The 15,438-nt window shown below is 45.3% G+C and overlaps 1 long non-coding RNA gene across 1 annotated transcript; it reads left to right on the forward strand.

Moving 5' to 3' along the window:
• The first annotated feature begins 1,146 nt into the window (after window positions 1–1,146).
• On the forward strand, window positions 1,147–8,014 carry LOC138223885 (uncharacterized). The gene is made up of 4 exons (XR_011182281.1): window positions 1,147–1,479; window positions 3,966–4,063; window positions 5,519–6,288; window positions 7,199–8,014. It is a non-coding gene; the product is annotated as an uncharacterized lncRNA (long non-coding RNA).
• The last annotated feature ends 7,424 nt before the right edge of the window (window positions 8,015–15,438 follow it).

The raw sequence follows: 15,438 nt of genomic DNA on the forward strand, positions 1-15,438 counted from the left end.
CCATTACATCACACACTCACTCATTGCAAATACACAGGGACACTATAGAGACACCAAGCACTCTTGCCAGCACATCTCTGGGAGGTGTGAGGAAAGCACATAACCAGTAGACGTAGTGTACATCTTAAAGGTTCATGTTTGACTTTTTAAATTATTTACAATATCTAATAATTTTAGAAAATATAATAGTTTAAGATTATGGATTTGTGAGACACAAATAAGGCTTGTAATTCATATCCAGTGGACATTTTGTTTACAAAACAATGCAGCTATAGGGAGTACAGAAAGAGCGGGATAATCTGTTCTTATTTCCTATGTCTTAGAAAAACACTTTTAAATCTGGACTAATTGTAAGACCTGACCCCACTAAATAAAACAGCTTGAATTCATGACAGTAAATCATCAGTTTGTCTGTTCCCATTCTACACCAAAACATTGTGATCAAGGCTGATGCAGGCCAGGTGAACTCACTGGTAGTTTCAATAAAACACTCTGTGTTGATAAGAAGGAACAGTGATTAGATGCAAGAGTAACAGTTGATTATACTGAAGTGGTTGAAGTATACTGTATATAACATGTTATAGAGATAGCTGAATCCAATTTATGTTGCCTGTGATTGCCTGGGATAATCTTGGGCCTCTGGAAAAGGGGGCGGGTCACCATCCAATTAAACTGGACAGCTGGCTTTACCTGTGGCTTAAGCTTTGATCATCTGACCAGCACATTGCCACCATCTGCTGCCCCAGCAAACCCCACTCCAGAGCATCGGGGCCTCTCTGCTCCTGTCTCTGGGTCGTTATCTCCCTGTCTCCTCCCTCTCCGGGCTGGACTTTCTGCAAGTTTCTCCCTTTTTGGTCTCAGTTTAACCTGAAGCAACATGGTTCTTTCACTTTTAAAATGGGATGGCTAAGGAAAGGAAAACAATTTTAAAAAATTGCACATCATTTTGGAGTTGAATAATTCAGGCACATTTGAATTCAGAACTCTGTCTCATAACCGTAAGGACATAACGCCTCAAATCTATTCTAAGCCCTCGTTGAAGGATCCCGATGAATCAGATCCAGCAGGGAAGGGCAGCCCCAGTCCTGCGGGGGGCGCTGTGACTGCAGGTATTCCCGGTCTCCTCAGAGCAGCTGGGAGGAGCTATCAGACTGGTCCCATTGAGTCCATGATCAGCTGCGCGCAGCTGGCCTGAGGGCCTGCAGACACACCAGGCCGCCTGGGTCCGGATCGCTGAGTCCTGGTTTGAAACACTCCGCAGCCGGCCCGCGCTGCGCCAGCGTGAAGCAGACTGCTTGTTCCCACCCCCGGCAGGACAGGCAGCAGCGAGTCTGAAGCAAGCACAGGCCCTGTCTGTGAGTCATGCTTGTGCCGTGAGATTACTGCTGGACAGGAGGCACCCGCAGTGAATCACCACCCTGCTGACGAGCAGCAGGGAAAACCTTGTGAAGGAGCGACAGTTTGATATGTGAGGAAAAGGTACAGCAGCCACTATTATAGAATCACCACTGCAAAGCCACAATCAGCCCTGTTAAAACAACTCTTGTCAAAATGTTTGCAGTGTTTTGAAATTTAAGACTGTGACATAAGCATCTGTCATGGGATATTATGGGATGGTCACAGGAGGGCATCCAGACTGTATCTCCTTTCCTGCTCCAGGTGTTCAGAATTCACTTGCTTTTGAGAGTCATTTTTGGTCTTTTATGTGCAGAAACAAACACATTGTTGTAAAAGATTTTGAAGCTGCCATAATCCTGGTTTGCAAGACATTTTAGGCATTTGGTACCTTGCACAGATCACAGTAAAAGTGTTTTTGTATGTTATCAATATAGAATGTAGAAGCTACTGCATTTAATGCCCTCTTTATTGTAGTTGATTTTTATGCAGTATATGTTTTCATTTATAAAAAACTTTCTCTACATTTTACAGAAGAAAGTTACATTTGCAAATGTGCAGGAACGTAAGACGTCAGCGCTCATTAACACACCTCCCACCTGCCAGGTGAGACAGGGCTGTTCAGGGAGGTGCTCGGGGAGGTGCTCAGGGAGGTGTGTCTGCAGCTGCACTGTTGCAGTGGAACACCCAGCTGCAGAAATGGCTGCAGATGTGAGCTGCTTTGGGTAAAAGCATCAGAGAGCCAATGGTCTTCACACACTGCAGTTCTGTCTACCAGGCATCTGATAACCTTGTATTATCAGACAGCCTTCTTCCTCCTTTTACCATGGAAATGCCAAAGGGTGAGCTGGATTGAGATCTCGGACTGTGAGCAACACTGCTCTCTCCTTAATGGATCCCTGTGTCGGGTTATTGGAAAAGTCTTTGTGCCCAATATCTTTGCCCTGATTTCATTTCAAACTCAGGGCTCCTAAAGTTTAGAGATACTCCTCTCAGAACACAGGAGCAGCATCCTGCTTATCAGTTCCTGGTTATTAGACAGGTAATGGTGTTCAATTGGATTAATTAAGTTCAATTAACCAATTACAAGCTCAGTTGGCAGGACAACCTGATGACCCTCTGGCCCTAGTCAGATGAGTTGAAAATAAGATGCTTTTGGTGCTGATGGCCTGTCTGCACCACTGTATGAGCTGTCTGAATCAGGGCTCCTGCACCAACTAGGGAGGTGTGCTGCTTTTCCTGAAAGTCATAATCATTACAGTTCTGCAAAATGAGTGCAAGTGAGCCTCAGCCAACAGGAATGTCCACAGTGTCCACAGCACCGTGGCACCAGTGTGTCAGGGTGAACAACACACTGGGAGTGATTGATCTGGAAACAGGACTGAGGTAGTGGACATTCTGTACGAAACATGAAAATCTAACCCGAACTAACAAAAATGCACTGGGCAATTGATATATCTCTATTTTGGGGATTTCCAAATATTCACACTTTGTGCATTTTTTACGTCCAGTATCTGTTTAGAAGGAAAGCTACTTGTATGTCTAACTGCAAGATGAAATTCCTTACTTTTAAAATTTAGACTTTTTGAACGGGAACATGTTTGAATATTGACAAACTCCAGCGATATCCACTAAATGCTTGCCCACACAGGGAAGGACTACAGAGAAGTTTTAGACTGACGTGCAGTTATTTATTTTCTGTTACTAGCCAGGCAGCCTGACGTCTCTTGTGGTTGTCCGCGCGAGTACTTGCGCGTCGGAACGTGGCGCGTGTCGCTCGCACGACTTGTTAACGCTTTCTGAACCGGTTTCGCTCCCGGCTCGTGCTGTTGCCCAGGCGCCCGGGCTCTCGGGTCTTTGCTCCGACACAAACACGGCCGGAAACGCGCCGCTCGCAGTCTTGAGAGCTGTGTCCACTGTCCATTACAGAACATCCCGCCAGCTGAAATACCGTCTTGAAAAACTAAAGAATGAGTTTCACTCAAATTACTGATAGAGTTTCGCAGAATTACCGCATTCCACGTGTATAACATCATCGCAGGTCTTAGTTTCATGATGGGAAAGCAATTTCCTTAAAGAATCATATTGTAACGCAACGGGAGTTCAGGTGGGCGCCCTTGCCGCGTTAGGTCGGCCCCTCGAACCCGGGACTCCCGCGTCACTCAACAGGGACCCAGCCCGGTGAGCCAAAGAGAGAGCCCAGGGGCTGTGGTCCTGCTATTACAGGGAACGGCGGTGACGTCCCCGCTCTGATGGCCATATGCGTTACACTCATATGCGTTACAATATCTTCTGGGTTAACTAAAAATTAACATGTATTTACAAGCACTACTGCGAAAAAAAGAGGCTCGATTTTATTTTGCCATACTGTATATACTGTAGCAGATCTTCCGTAGTACAATCCGAGCAGTGGATATAGCTTTCGCACAGTGACAGAAACTGTCAGGTCTCACATGCAATTTACAGCCACCACAGAATTTGTGCATGGCCTGGAAGCATGACCAGTATGTCTCAGTTTTCCAGATGTGGAATTTTTATTTTTGAATCATATGAACTCGTCATTCCCACAGATGACCGACCAGCAGGGCGGTGCTGCTGCAGGGAGGCGGAACAGCTGCCCACAGGTGTGGATTTTCATTGCGGTGATAAAAGGCAAGAAACCGGGCAGGTGGGTCTGGGCATTCGCTGTTTTTACAGTGTTGCTGCTAATACAACTATCAGTCATCTCACGGAGAGGCTGAAAGGCCGTCCCGGAATCCGCAGCCGGGATTAAGGGGTATGCTCAAGCTTCACAAACTCGAAAACCAGCACGAACTGACAAGACCGGAGGAAGAGCTTCGTTTCTCCCTGAAAGCTTTGGGTGCAACTGGATATCGGACAGCAGAGATTGTGATCATTTTTAAACGTATGATATTTAAATAGACGTGTCTGACTGTACTGAGGTCTGACTTGCAGCGCTGGGAAAGCAGGACGGAGGCTCACCTGTGCCCGCGCGCTGCGGGCTTCCCTCTCGCGCGGGAGGCCTTGAGCCCCGCCGATACCGGCGCGCGGACAGGTGGGAGCGCGCAGCGGGAAGAAGCCAGCTGGCGCTGGGGACCGATAAGACACCCCATCAGCAGTGAGGGGGCAAAGTGCGGCCCAGCAGAACGCTTCTTACTTTAATACCCCGGACACCAGTGTGCCATTTCAGGAACTGTGACTTATATGCCAGCAGCCATATCCATGTCACCCTGCAACTCACCACTGACAGCCCACTGAAGCTCAGCAGGTGTGAGCCTGGCTAGTACCTGGATGAGAGACCTCCTGGGAAAAACTAAGGTTGCTGCTGGAAGAGGTGTTAGTGGGGGCCAGTATTGACGGCACCCTGCAGTCTGTGTGGGTCCTAATACCCCAGTATAGCGACGGGGACACTATACTGTAAACAGGTGCCGTCCTTTGGATGAGATGTAAAACCGAGGTCCTGACTCTCTGTGATCATTAAAAAATCCCAGCGTGTTTCTCGAAAGGAGTAGGGGTGTAACCCTGGCTTCCTGGCCAAATTTCCCATTGGCCCTTACCAATCATGGCCTCCTAATAATCCCCATCTCTGAACTGGCTTCATTACTCTGCTCTCATCCCCACTGATAGCTGGTGTGTGGTGAGCGTTCTGGCGCACTATGGCTGCCATCGCATCATCCAGGTGGGGCTGCACATTGGTGGTGGTGGAGGGGATCCCCATTACCTGTAAAACGCTTTGAGTGGAGTGTCCAGAAAAGCACTATATAAGTGTAAGCAATTATAAATTTTTATTATTATTTCAACCCCTTGAGCACTGATGCTGAGCAGGTCATGGTGTCAGGTCACATACTGAGCGGGTGTCCATAGGTTCTGATAAGTGAGGCAGGACGCCTGGGCCCAGCTGTTGTGTGACACTGCCCCGCTGAGGCCCAGCCTTGCTTCCTCTGCGAGGGTGCTTATGGACAGGCATAGCACCCAACTCTCTCTCCTGTTCAGAGTGGGCAGTTTCGGTTGTGTTGATAAAAATAGCCTTTTCTAATCAGGTCAGTTCTGCAAAGTTCCTGACTCCTCAGAAAGCTTTTTTTTTACTTCTTGGCGTTGACGTCCCTTGATTTCTTCATTCCAGCGATGGAGAACTGCACGTCATCGCCCATCTCACCAGGGAGTGGAAGAAAGCCCCCTTCAGAATATCTGAAGAGCAGTGTCCATCCTAAATTTAGCTTCGATAATAATCTCTAGGATGTAGGATGTAGGATGGCATTGCATTGCAAGAGCTGAACAGATTTTATAAAGGCGATATTACTATTATTGGGATACTTTTCATCTGTCAACCTGTAACATCTACTTTCTGCGATTCTGTGATGTTAACAGTGAACTACAGCGCCAGTCTGTTGAGACTGGAGAAGCTAGCTGGAGTCTAGTGTCCTTCATCAGCACATTAATGAATAACCTCCACCACAGAACTGCCAGAGGGGTCCTTCTGATAGCAGCAGTTTGGCCTCGGTGGACAGACAGCCTGCCTGCTGTGACAGACGCCTTACCCTCAGTCTGGCTCCGGAGACTGAATTGTGCAGATTTATACGGAGATACGCTTGTGTCTTCCTTTCGTGTAGTGCCGTCATAAAATCATTTTAAAAGGTCACTTATTAGAATGCACAACCTTTTGTGGCTGTTCTTCATCTGAACGAGCTGGTAATTGGATGAGGAACGGTACAACGGCGATGTAATCTGGCCGTTCATCACACGAGGAGCGAGGCTGCTGGACCGGCTGCACAGAGGGGCGTCTCACTGCTGACCCCCACACGCTGCCACAGGGGCACGAGGTTCCCCAGTCCCGCGGCCATTTCATCTGCAAGACCAGCCCCGGGAGCCAGCTGGGAGCCTCTCCTGAGGAAGGTAAGGAGACGTGTGGCATGTGTTTCACATCGTTTCATTTTGCCTTGAAGAGATGCTGGTGATCTGCTGTCTCCAAACCAGACTCTCCAAGGATCTACTCAATACAATGCCACCAGTCTTAATGCAGAACTCTGGAAAAGACCTTCAAAGGCAGCATGTGTGGCTTTTGTGGCTGTTGTAAGTGTGGCCTTAATAAAGCTAGGATCTGCACAAGCACAGGTTGTGGCATAAACAAACATTGAACCTTTGGAGTCTGGTTTTGCCAGAGTATTTACCTGCATCTGAAACATGTGTTTTTCTTACATTATTCAGTTTAGATAATATTGCTTGTCAAGGGGCATTTATTTTAAAATGATCTAGTTTCAAGTGTACCGAACACCTCTTGATCCTTGCAAGAGGTATGAAAGGTGTTCCAATAAGTCATCTGGTACCTTGAAAGAGTAAAGGTTCCGGTGCATTATAAAGGTCTTTTGAATTGCAGAAATAAGTATTGGAATCATCGTGTATTTCATTGTTCACTTATTTGCTGCAACTTCATGATTACACGATAAGATGCTGGGTGTCAGTTTTTCTGACTGAATACTGAATATTCCTGCAAGATCCATTTATAATAGTATCATAAATATTGATTGAAAAACCTATTCCAATCAGAACAATGTGATTAATAATATTGTCTATAATGGCAATATTAAGGTAAAAGGAACATGATTTGGACCATATTTGATGCTTCATTTTCATTCGAAAAATTAGGAGAGAATTGTTTTTGGTCACGGTCCGCCAGGTTTTCACAACAGAAAGCTATATCAGGGCTTTGTAAGATTGACACTGATAAACCTGAGGAGTAGCTAAAAATGTGTCAGGTCTTCCTGAGCTTTGATTGTTTTAGTAATTTTTGTATTCTTTTCTTTAGCACATGGATGAACTGAGTACAATTCACACTCATTTACAGTGATAACCTGGAGACCCATTTACTGTATACAGCTGGGCTTTTACTTGAGTAGTCTTAGTGAAGGTCACAACTGTACAGCCCTGCATGGGATTTGAACCATCTGGTTCAGAGTGTGTAGCCCCTGACTCCTGCTCCACACTGCTGCCTACACCCTGTTATCAGGTCTCAGTTTGCTCAAGTTACTGCACTGGAGGTAGACATGCCAGTGCAGGGCCTCTGTGAACTCTTCTTGCCCGAAGATCTGTGTTACAGCAAAAGGCAGTGGAATTAGTGGAAAGAATGAAATGCCAAAAAGCATAATGAAAATCCAGCTATAAACCCCTCATATGCGTGTTTTGTATTGATCGCTGTGATCACCCAAACAGAGAACGCAACAGAAAGGTCACTGATTTCACAAGCTCTAAATTGCTTTCCTTTCATTTGCATGCAGCATAAATGCAAATTTAAACCACTGCAAATCGCCGGGGTGATATATGCAAACCTGTAAAATGTAATCGCACTCCTCCTCTGTCAGCTTTCTATGTCATCTGACACAATGGGGTGTTGAGAAATTATGTGTCCAATAAAGAAGACCTGAAATAAATATTGTTAGATGGGAATCAGAGCACGATGTGTCACCAGCCTATTTCATTGCTAACAGCAATGACAAGGAGGAATGTAGTAGATGAATTGGTAATTTGAAAAGGTTCCTGTAATCTGTGATGCCCTTATATGAAATTAATTGGTTGATGAAAAAGCAGCCAGGTCTGCTTTTATAATGTAACCCACTGCTTAATATTTCACACAGGGGTGTCCAGTCCTGCTCCTAGCAGGGGGCTGTCAGCAGGCTTTCCAGCTCTGTTTAAAGCACAGTAGCTGTTCAACAGGTCCAGTTAAACCAGTAACGAGGTGGTTCAGCTCGTTAAGAGGTCGGACGGAAGGCTTACAGGCAATGTGGCCCTCCAGGACCAGGTCTGGGATAATCCGCAAGAGGCCGGTTCTCCTGCAGTGCTTGCCTGCCTCCTTGCCCCTCCCTCAGTGTCATTCTGCACAGTGCTGTGTCCTCCGGGCCTAAAGACCTGCAGTACAATTAACCTCTGCAGGAGGTCACCGCTGCCCCGACTCCTTCAGACTTCAGGCGGCAGGGCTATTGTGCAGCGGGCCTTTGAAAACTGCCTCCAACTGACAAATTCCATCTTGTTTTTTCTTGGGAGAAAACTGTAGCTGCCAAACAGAGTCTGCTAGTTGAGGAAAAAAAACTCCAGGATTATTCCAAAACTTGACAGCTGCTGTACTTTTCCAAAATGCTGTGGTAGGACTGGTCACATAACTTCATGTTTCAGTGGGATCTGGAAGCAGCAGAGCTTTTTGTTAAGTGGCCTCTGCAGTCACTTTAAATCTTTTATGTTTGGAGAAATCTAGGATTAGGGGTTGGAATTTCTTGAAGTAGCATACAGGTGGTGAAGATTTTAAGGATGAATCCCAAATAAGATAATATTACGCACAGGGGTTACATTAGTGTGATCCCACTGGATTCTACATCTAACGCTTTTCCCGTGTAACTGGTGAGAATTGTCCAGTCGGTGTTATCTGTAAGAAGTTACATTTTGGAACGTATTGATTAAAACCTGCAGTTTTAGGAAAATGTGGTATAACTGTTATCACAACACTAAGGAGGAGGACCAGATAATGAGAGCTGTTGCATGGGCTCTTCATGTTGTTTTGAATGGTGAGGAGGATGCTCTCCAGTGTGGTTGTAATAAATAACTATTTACGCTCAAAGGTTACTGTTATTTTTTTTTATTGAACCTCAACATAGTTAAACTACCCCTGCATCTAGTTAAAAAGGTTGACAAAAATAGAATTTTATTTAGTTTGGAGTTAGAAAAAAGATGTTGAGATCTGTTCTGGTGTGCATCCTGTTTTAAAGTCCTTATTTTGTATCAATTTAGGCTAATTATATGTTTGAGGTAAAAGGAAAAAATAATGTTACTGTTGAATGTGTATTGTAAAATTAGTTTAGCTTTGAAGTAATGACATAGGAAAACTACACTGTGTAACAGCAGGCGTTTTCGCGACAGTTAAGTTCCGGGAGCATTTTCTCAAATTCAGCAGCTCCAGTGTGGCGGAGGGACGGTGAACTGGCTCGCGGACCACGGCCACAGCGAGGACGCCCCCGCCCTGCGTCACTGCGGGCTCCGACGCCGGGCCGGCAGCTGGTGCGACACACATAACCAATACCCACCAGAAGAGTAGCAGAGGGCAGCAGAAAGGCAGCAGGTGCTGAGACAAGGCACTGCGGACCACTCGGTCCGGTGAGGCTAGAGAGCTGCTACTCTTCCCAGTCAGATATTTCTGTTTGCGAAAGCCTTTTAATCACTGCTAGTATACACTGTCTTGTACTAATAATTGTAATCAGTGATTACGTTTATTGACCATGAGTTCACAACATTATCTCTGCAAAATGGCAACAAGTACTGAAATGTTTTGTTTTTTTAGATGCGCAAACCATTATTGAGAAGGAACTGACGCCTGGACAGGTGGACTAACGGTGCTCGTCCTGTCTCAGCTGTACCAACAGCGGCCCGATCCCTGACTTTATCAACTTCTCTGTCGCGTAGCCTGCTTGTAGAACAAATACGACTGGGCACGTGTTTGTTGAAATGCGCCAGTGTTTTTTAAGACCTTTGTTCTGGTCTTTTTTTTTTTAAATGGCTAATGGCTGAATCGTCGTTTAGCTATGTCGGACAAATTGTTCTGCTTTTGTACACTTTTTTCAGCTGTAAAGCTGCAGCAGACCGGTGCCCTGACAGATGGCGTCCAGCGATCGACCCTGCTGCGCGCAGCGGGGCCGCGGCTCGGAGGGTCAGGACTGTCAGAAAGACTCTGCCCATTGACTGAATAACGCAGCCAGCACCGCCAGCCTGCTCCGTCCAATAAACTTTACATTTCTCTGTTGTCGGACAGAAAAGAGCACTCCAGAGTTACTAAGCACTGGCCTGTGTCAGGGCTGGGAGACCCGCAGCTTTGTAAGAATGACTAGTACACGTTTTATTCTTCCTTTCATCTTGGAGGCGCAGTTATCACAAGCTTAGAATCAGGTAGGCCGTTTCTCGAAGCCTTTTCTTGCTAACGCGGTTACCTGTAATGAAGTAGAGAAAATACTCCGTGTTAACTTAAGCTCATTAGAAGCATGAAAGAGTTGACGATTTAACAAGAGTGTGCATGTGGTTATGTCTTAGTTCTTACTAGGTGCACACTTCGAACTTAGTTCTGTTTAGTTTACCACATTAAAAAATCAGATTCAACGTAACACTTTTAATTTTTAAGATTAAGTTTCTGTTCACAATTTATTTACGTTTTGGACCAGACAGTCATTTGTTTTCATCTGGCCTATATAATATCGAAGGCGTCTGTTACAGTACGGATTCTGAATCAAGTTAGAGATATTTTGAGTCCCTTCACTAGCGAGTTACTAGTTCTGTCACACAAGCAACCAGCCGAATTTCTCAGGTCTGGAAACGGAGCTTTCCTTAACAAATGTTGCTACTGGGGTATACTGAGATATTTTATTCGATATTTTTTTACAGAAATGTCATCAAATATTTTATACCGATATGTTTTAATTCCAATACTATTTTTAATACACGTTTTAGCTAACGTGATTTAGGTATGGTTCAGTTTAATCGGTCGGGAAATATTGGCTATTTTAATGCTGATTCGCAAACAGTATATTAAAATAAAAAAATAAACATGCTCGTGTCTTATTCTGTTCGGATGTTCTCTGAACAGAATGACAGAGTTTAAGAAAGGAGATTGAAATTACGGCATGTTAGGTCATCACCATTGCATTAGGTTTTCGCAATTTAAATTACTATTTGTACGTTTTTAATTATGATTTCGATTTCTGTTATCTTTTAGGAGATTTTTAAACATGCCCCTTCTCTTGGTATGTTAATAATTGTACTTCTCTGAATGGCAGTCTGACAGCTTACAAGTAGCAACTTCCTGGGAGCTGAATCGCAGGACTCTTCTGCTGTCAGACTGCACAGGAGCCCAGCTACCGCAGGCTGGAATCATCTTGATAGAAGCAGCAGTCGTGTTCCGATTTCTGTTTTCTGGGTTTATAGGAAACACTTTACACATTCTGTTAGTTTCAATTCTGTGCGATATTTTTTTTTACCGAAACCTATGGTTTATGACCATTACAGCCCGGTGTTTCAGTTGAAAAATACATAACCCGTATTATTTCACTGTAGCTTGAAATGTGATATTTAAAGGCATAATGGTGTTATTCTGAATAGCAAAAACAATACTCGCACAGAATGGCACGAATAACACAGACACTGATTTCTGGATCACGTCAGACTCTGCGTTGTTTTTGTGAAGGAGCGGCCGCAGGACCCAAGTTTACAAAGTGAGAAATTACTCCTCACCTTAGGACATTTAAGCAGTGTTTCCTCTGTACCGACATATTAGTAAACCAGAAGAGGGAGCCCACAGCTTAAGCAACAGCACGAATACCAGTTGCAACTCAGAAACATTTACTTTTCTCCGTGTTGTGGAGTAAAACAAAACGCGAACGTTTAATCATTTGTGAATGTAAGAAAAAACTGTTCTATTTGAATAGTTCTAATTTAGATTTAAAGAATTTAAAGAAACTTGTATGATATTTTGTGCCTTTTGCTGAAACGAGGTTGCGAGCGGTATCCGTATGAATCCTTCCCAGACGTCTGGTGTTGCTCTGAGTGGAAGGTTTAGGAATGGAAAATGAGAAGTATCCTTGGTAACCATATGCGTAGATTAGTTTACCACATTAAAAAATCAGATTCAATGTAACACTTTAGCATGTGCAGCATTTTGTTTTTGTAGGCAACAGCAATGAAGTGTTTGTTTTTCTCCCCCATCCATCTTTCTCCACCCCCCCACGTCTCCTGCCTTTACTGCCTCTCAATTTGTTGCCGAATCTGGGAGGGGGGTCAAAAGGTCGTGACCTCACTTTAAAGGCGCCTCGTCCCCGGGGCCCGCGGCTCACCCCGGAGGAGGGGGCGCCAACAATGGGGCACGTGCGGCCTCCGCCGTCGCCACGGTAACCACCGGACTCTACCAATGGCAGAGGTGTCCGAGCTGCGGGGGGCTCACTGAGGACAAGACGTGTGGCAGCTGTTGCGCTGCTCGCCAGCGGGGGATTAACCGTCAGCGGGCACTCTGCCACTCGCCAGGCTGGGCAGCAGGTTAAGCTGTTGTTTACTTCTCCCCGAACACCATTGCATCACGTTTATTCACATCCCGAAAGGAGACCTTGCTGCAGCTCCAGGGACAGGCCAGGAAGCTCTCTGGGAAGTACTGGAGCTCACAAGCCCAGCTGCATGTGCAAGTGACTGCCGTTTCATTTCTACAGGAGCAAACAGAGCTGAAGAGTAAAACATAAACCTCCGGCTGTGGTTTCATTTATGTGACTGTTGTTGCTGCAGCTAAAAACATCTGTATAACAGCCGTACAAGTTCAGGGAGAAAATCAGCATGCTGAATCCAGAACAGACCTTTATTTTAAAGGGTCTTTTTTAAAAAAGAGGCACATCCGACAGAGCGATTTTTATTTTTTCCCTCCTAAAAACATGAAAGCGGTATTTATTTGCCAGTAAATGTGGAGCTGATTGCTCCAGTATCCCTCCAGCCCTGTGGGTTAATGCACAGGGAACTTTGGAAGCAGAAAAGACCATGCCACTCCAGAGGCACAGCAGGAACATTAACACACGTTCAGTTATTTGACAGGTAGGATACTTAAACCTGAAGGCTGTAAATTCGCCCAGTTCGTTTCTCAGCGATTATGTTCTGACTTTTGTCCAGACTGTGGCCTCCTCCCGGAGCGGAAGGGAAGCAGGAGGGCCGCCCTGCCGGCCTGGGGCCTGACTGTGTAATCTCTGCAGGCAACTGTGACGTGTTTCCGTGTCTCACAATCACCTGGAGAGATTCGGCAGTCCGTCCGCTCCGTGCCGGGACTGGGACCGGCCTGCTTGGGTCCTTTGCTGCGGACCTCCCGCGCCCCCGCAGTGTCAGAACACGATCACAGGTGAGACGAGGCCGCTCACTCCATCAAGCTCGTTTGGTTCTGTTTCTCTGGAGCCTCATTGTCAGGACTGGTTGTGCTGGGAATGAAGTGTCAAATCCCTTTGATCTCCCTCCTGGATAGGGACCATTTAGAAAATGACTTTAAAATAAGCAGCCGCTCCTAACTTGCACACGGCTGGGATCCTGAAGCACCTAGCAAAGCTTATTTGAACACAGCTTCAAGTAAGACACAACATGCAAACTCCACACAGATACCCCAATCTGGAATCAAACCCATAACCCTGGAACTGTGGGACAAGTAGAGCCAACCACTATCCCACTGTGCTATTTCCTCAAGCGAGTCTTTAAAAAACAGATTAGCCTGTTCACAGTTACCCACTTTACATCAGCTGGTTAGATATGATTTTATTTCTGAGCAATATGGAATAAAATCAATTTAACTCTCAGATCCTAGGAACTACAAATACAGAACATGAAATCACGGGTTATTCAAATAAAAGTTAAGGTTAGATTGTTTTTTTTAAAAGAAGTCCTCTGTCTGTTTCACATTGGGCAAATGTATCCACCCTGACATACTGATGAGACGGATTCTCTCTGGGATAAGATTTCAGATCAATAAGCTACTAGCTGACAAACCCCAGCAAGTCGGATTGAACGCTCTCTTTCGGAACCTTTAATATGTTTCAAACATCTTCCTATATGTCAGAGATCCTTTGATCGTTCTCCTCCAGCTCCCATCGCTGTCTGTCCCTCCTGGAGTTCGGAGGAAGGAAGTAGCTGTGGCTCAGTCTGTGCCGACAGAGCCCAGCTCGGGCGTCTCCAGACTGCACTGAGGGGTGATCCCGAATATTCCTGCCTCTTGGCCTGCGAGGATCTGGCTCCGCAGCCCCCACAGGCTGTGCCACAGGGGCGCCATGCGCCAGCTCTGACCTGCGGGTGTGTGCCCACGCGCGCCCTCCTGCCACCCGCCGTGGCGGCTGCGGTCTGGCGTAATCTCAGCTGGCAACTGTGAGCAGTTAATAGCTCCTCTCATGGTGGCCGCTGGGATTATGCTAAACGCAGCGATTTTACCGCGCCCCAGGATCGATCGGCCCCCACGGCCACCGCTCAGAGGCTGGGGGCAGGAGGCTCTGAAAAGGGATGTCACTGCAATTAAGCAAGCGTGTCTTAACGAGTTCAACTGCCCCGGTCGAAAGTACCGCCTGCTGCCTCTTCTCTTGGCCTTTTTATGTCCTTTGTTTCTTTTGTTTTTCATTTTCTTCCTTCCTTCTCATCCTCATCCTCACCTTTCTGATGTTTTCATTTAAATCCAGTGCGCCTTCCTCAGTTGCTGGCCTCACCTCTGCTGATTCCAGATGCGGACCAGATGCTGAGCCAGCGTGCGCGCTGGGGGAACCCTGAGCTTTCTGATGTGGCAGATACTGCATCAGGAACTGATTGGATGATGTAGAGGGGCCATCAGTTCTTGATGCATTGCCTTCAGCATCGAATGAAGCACCACAGCATGCTGGGACTATTCAGCACAAAGTCTAGCGCGTGTCACCAAAATAAAGATGCAGTACTGGAAAGAAAATACATTTTTATTTGGTATGAGAAGAAACAAGATAGAAGAAATAAAATCATTTCTGGTTCTTAAGCTATTTCTGATTCAGCAGTATAATTTATTTGTTTATTTGTGCAATATCCCTGCACAAATAAACTGATCGGTTTATCTTTGTCACGATATACCAATATATTGATCATTTAGGCAGCACTGGAAAGTAATGCAGACTGGAAGGCCGTGACTGTTTCTCAACAGTTTTGTCTTATTCATCAGAAAGAGTTTGAAATGCACAATCATTAATAATCCAGTATTAATAGCAATAATACACATAAGATGATTTCAGTTAAGGGTTATGTATATGGACATTTTATTTCTGTGTATTGTAAACATAGATTACAGAACAAGAAAGTTAGAAAATTGCATAGTTAAATGTTTACATTTGTTCATCCAGATTATTCATATTATTTGTACAATTTCTTTTTCTTCCAATTGCTTTTCTTTCCTTTTGTTTTTTAAGGTGAAATTGATGTTATAAATATCCATCAAAAAGAGGAAGAGACCATTTTATTTTTACACCTCCAAAAACAGCTGTATTTAACTTTCTGTAT

Source organism: Lepisosteus oculatus, chromosome 17 (genome assembly GCF_040954835.1).
Source record: "Lepisosteus oculatus isolate fLepOcu1 chromosome 17, fLepOcu1.hap2, whole genome shotgun sequence".
Lineage (NCBI taxonomy): Eukaryota > Metazoa > Chordata > Actinopteri > Semionotiformes > Lepisosteidae > Lepisosteus > Lepisosteus oculatus.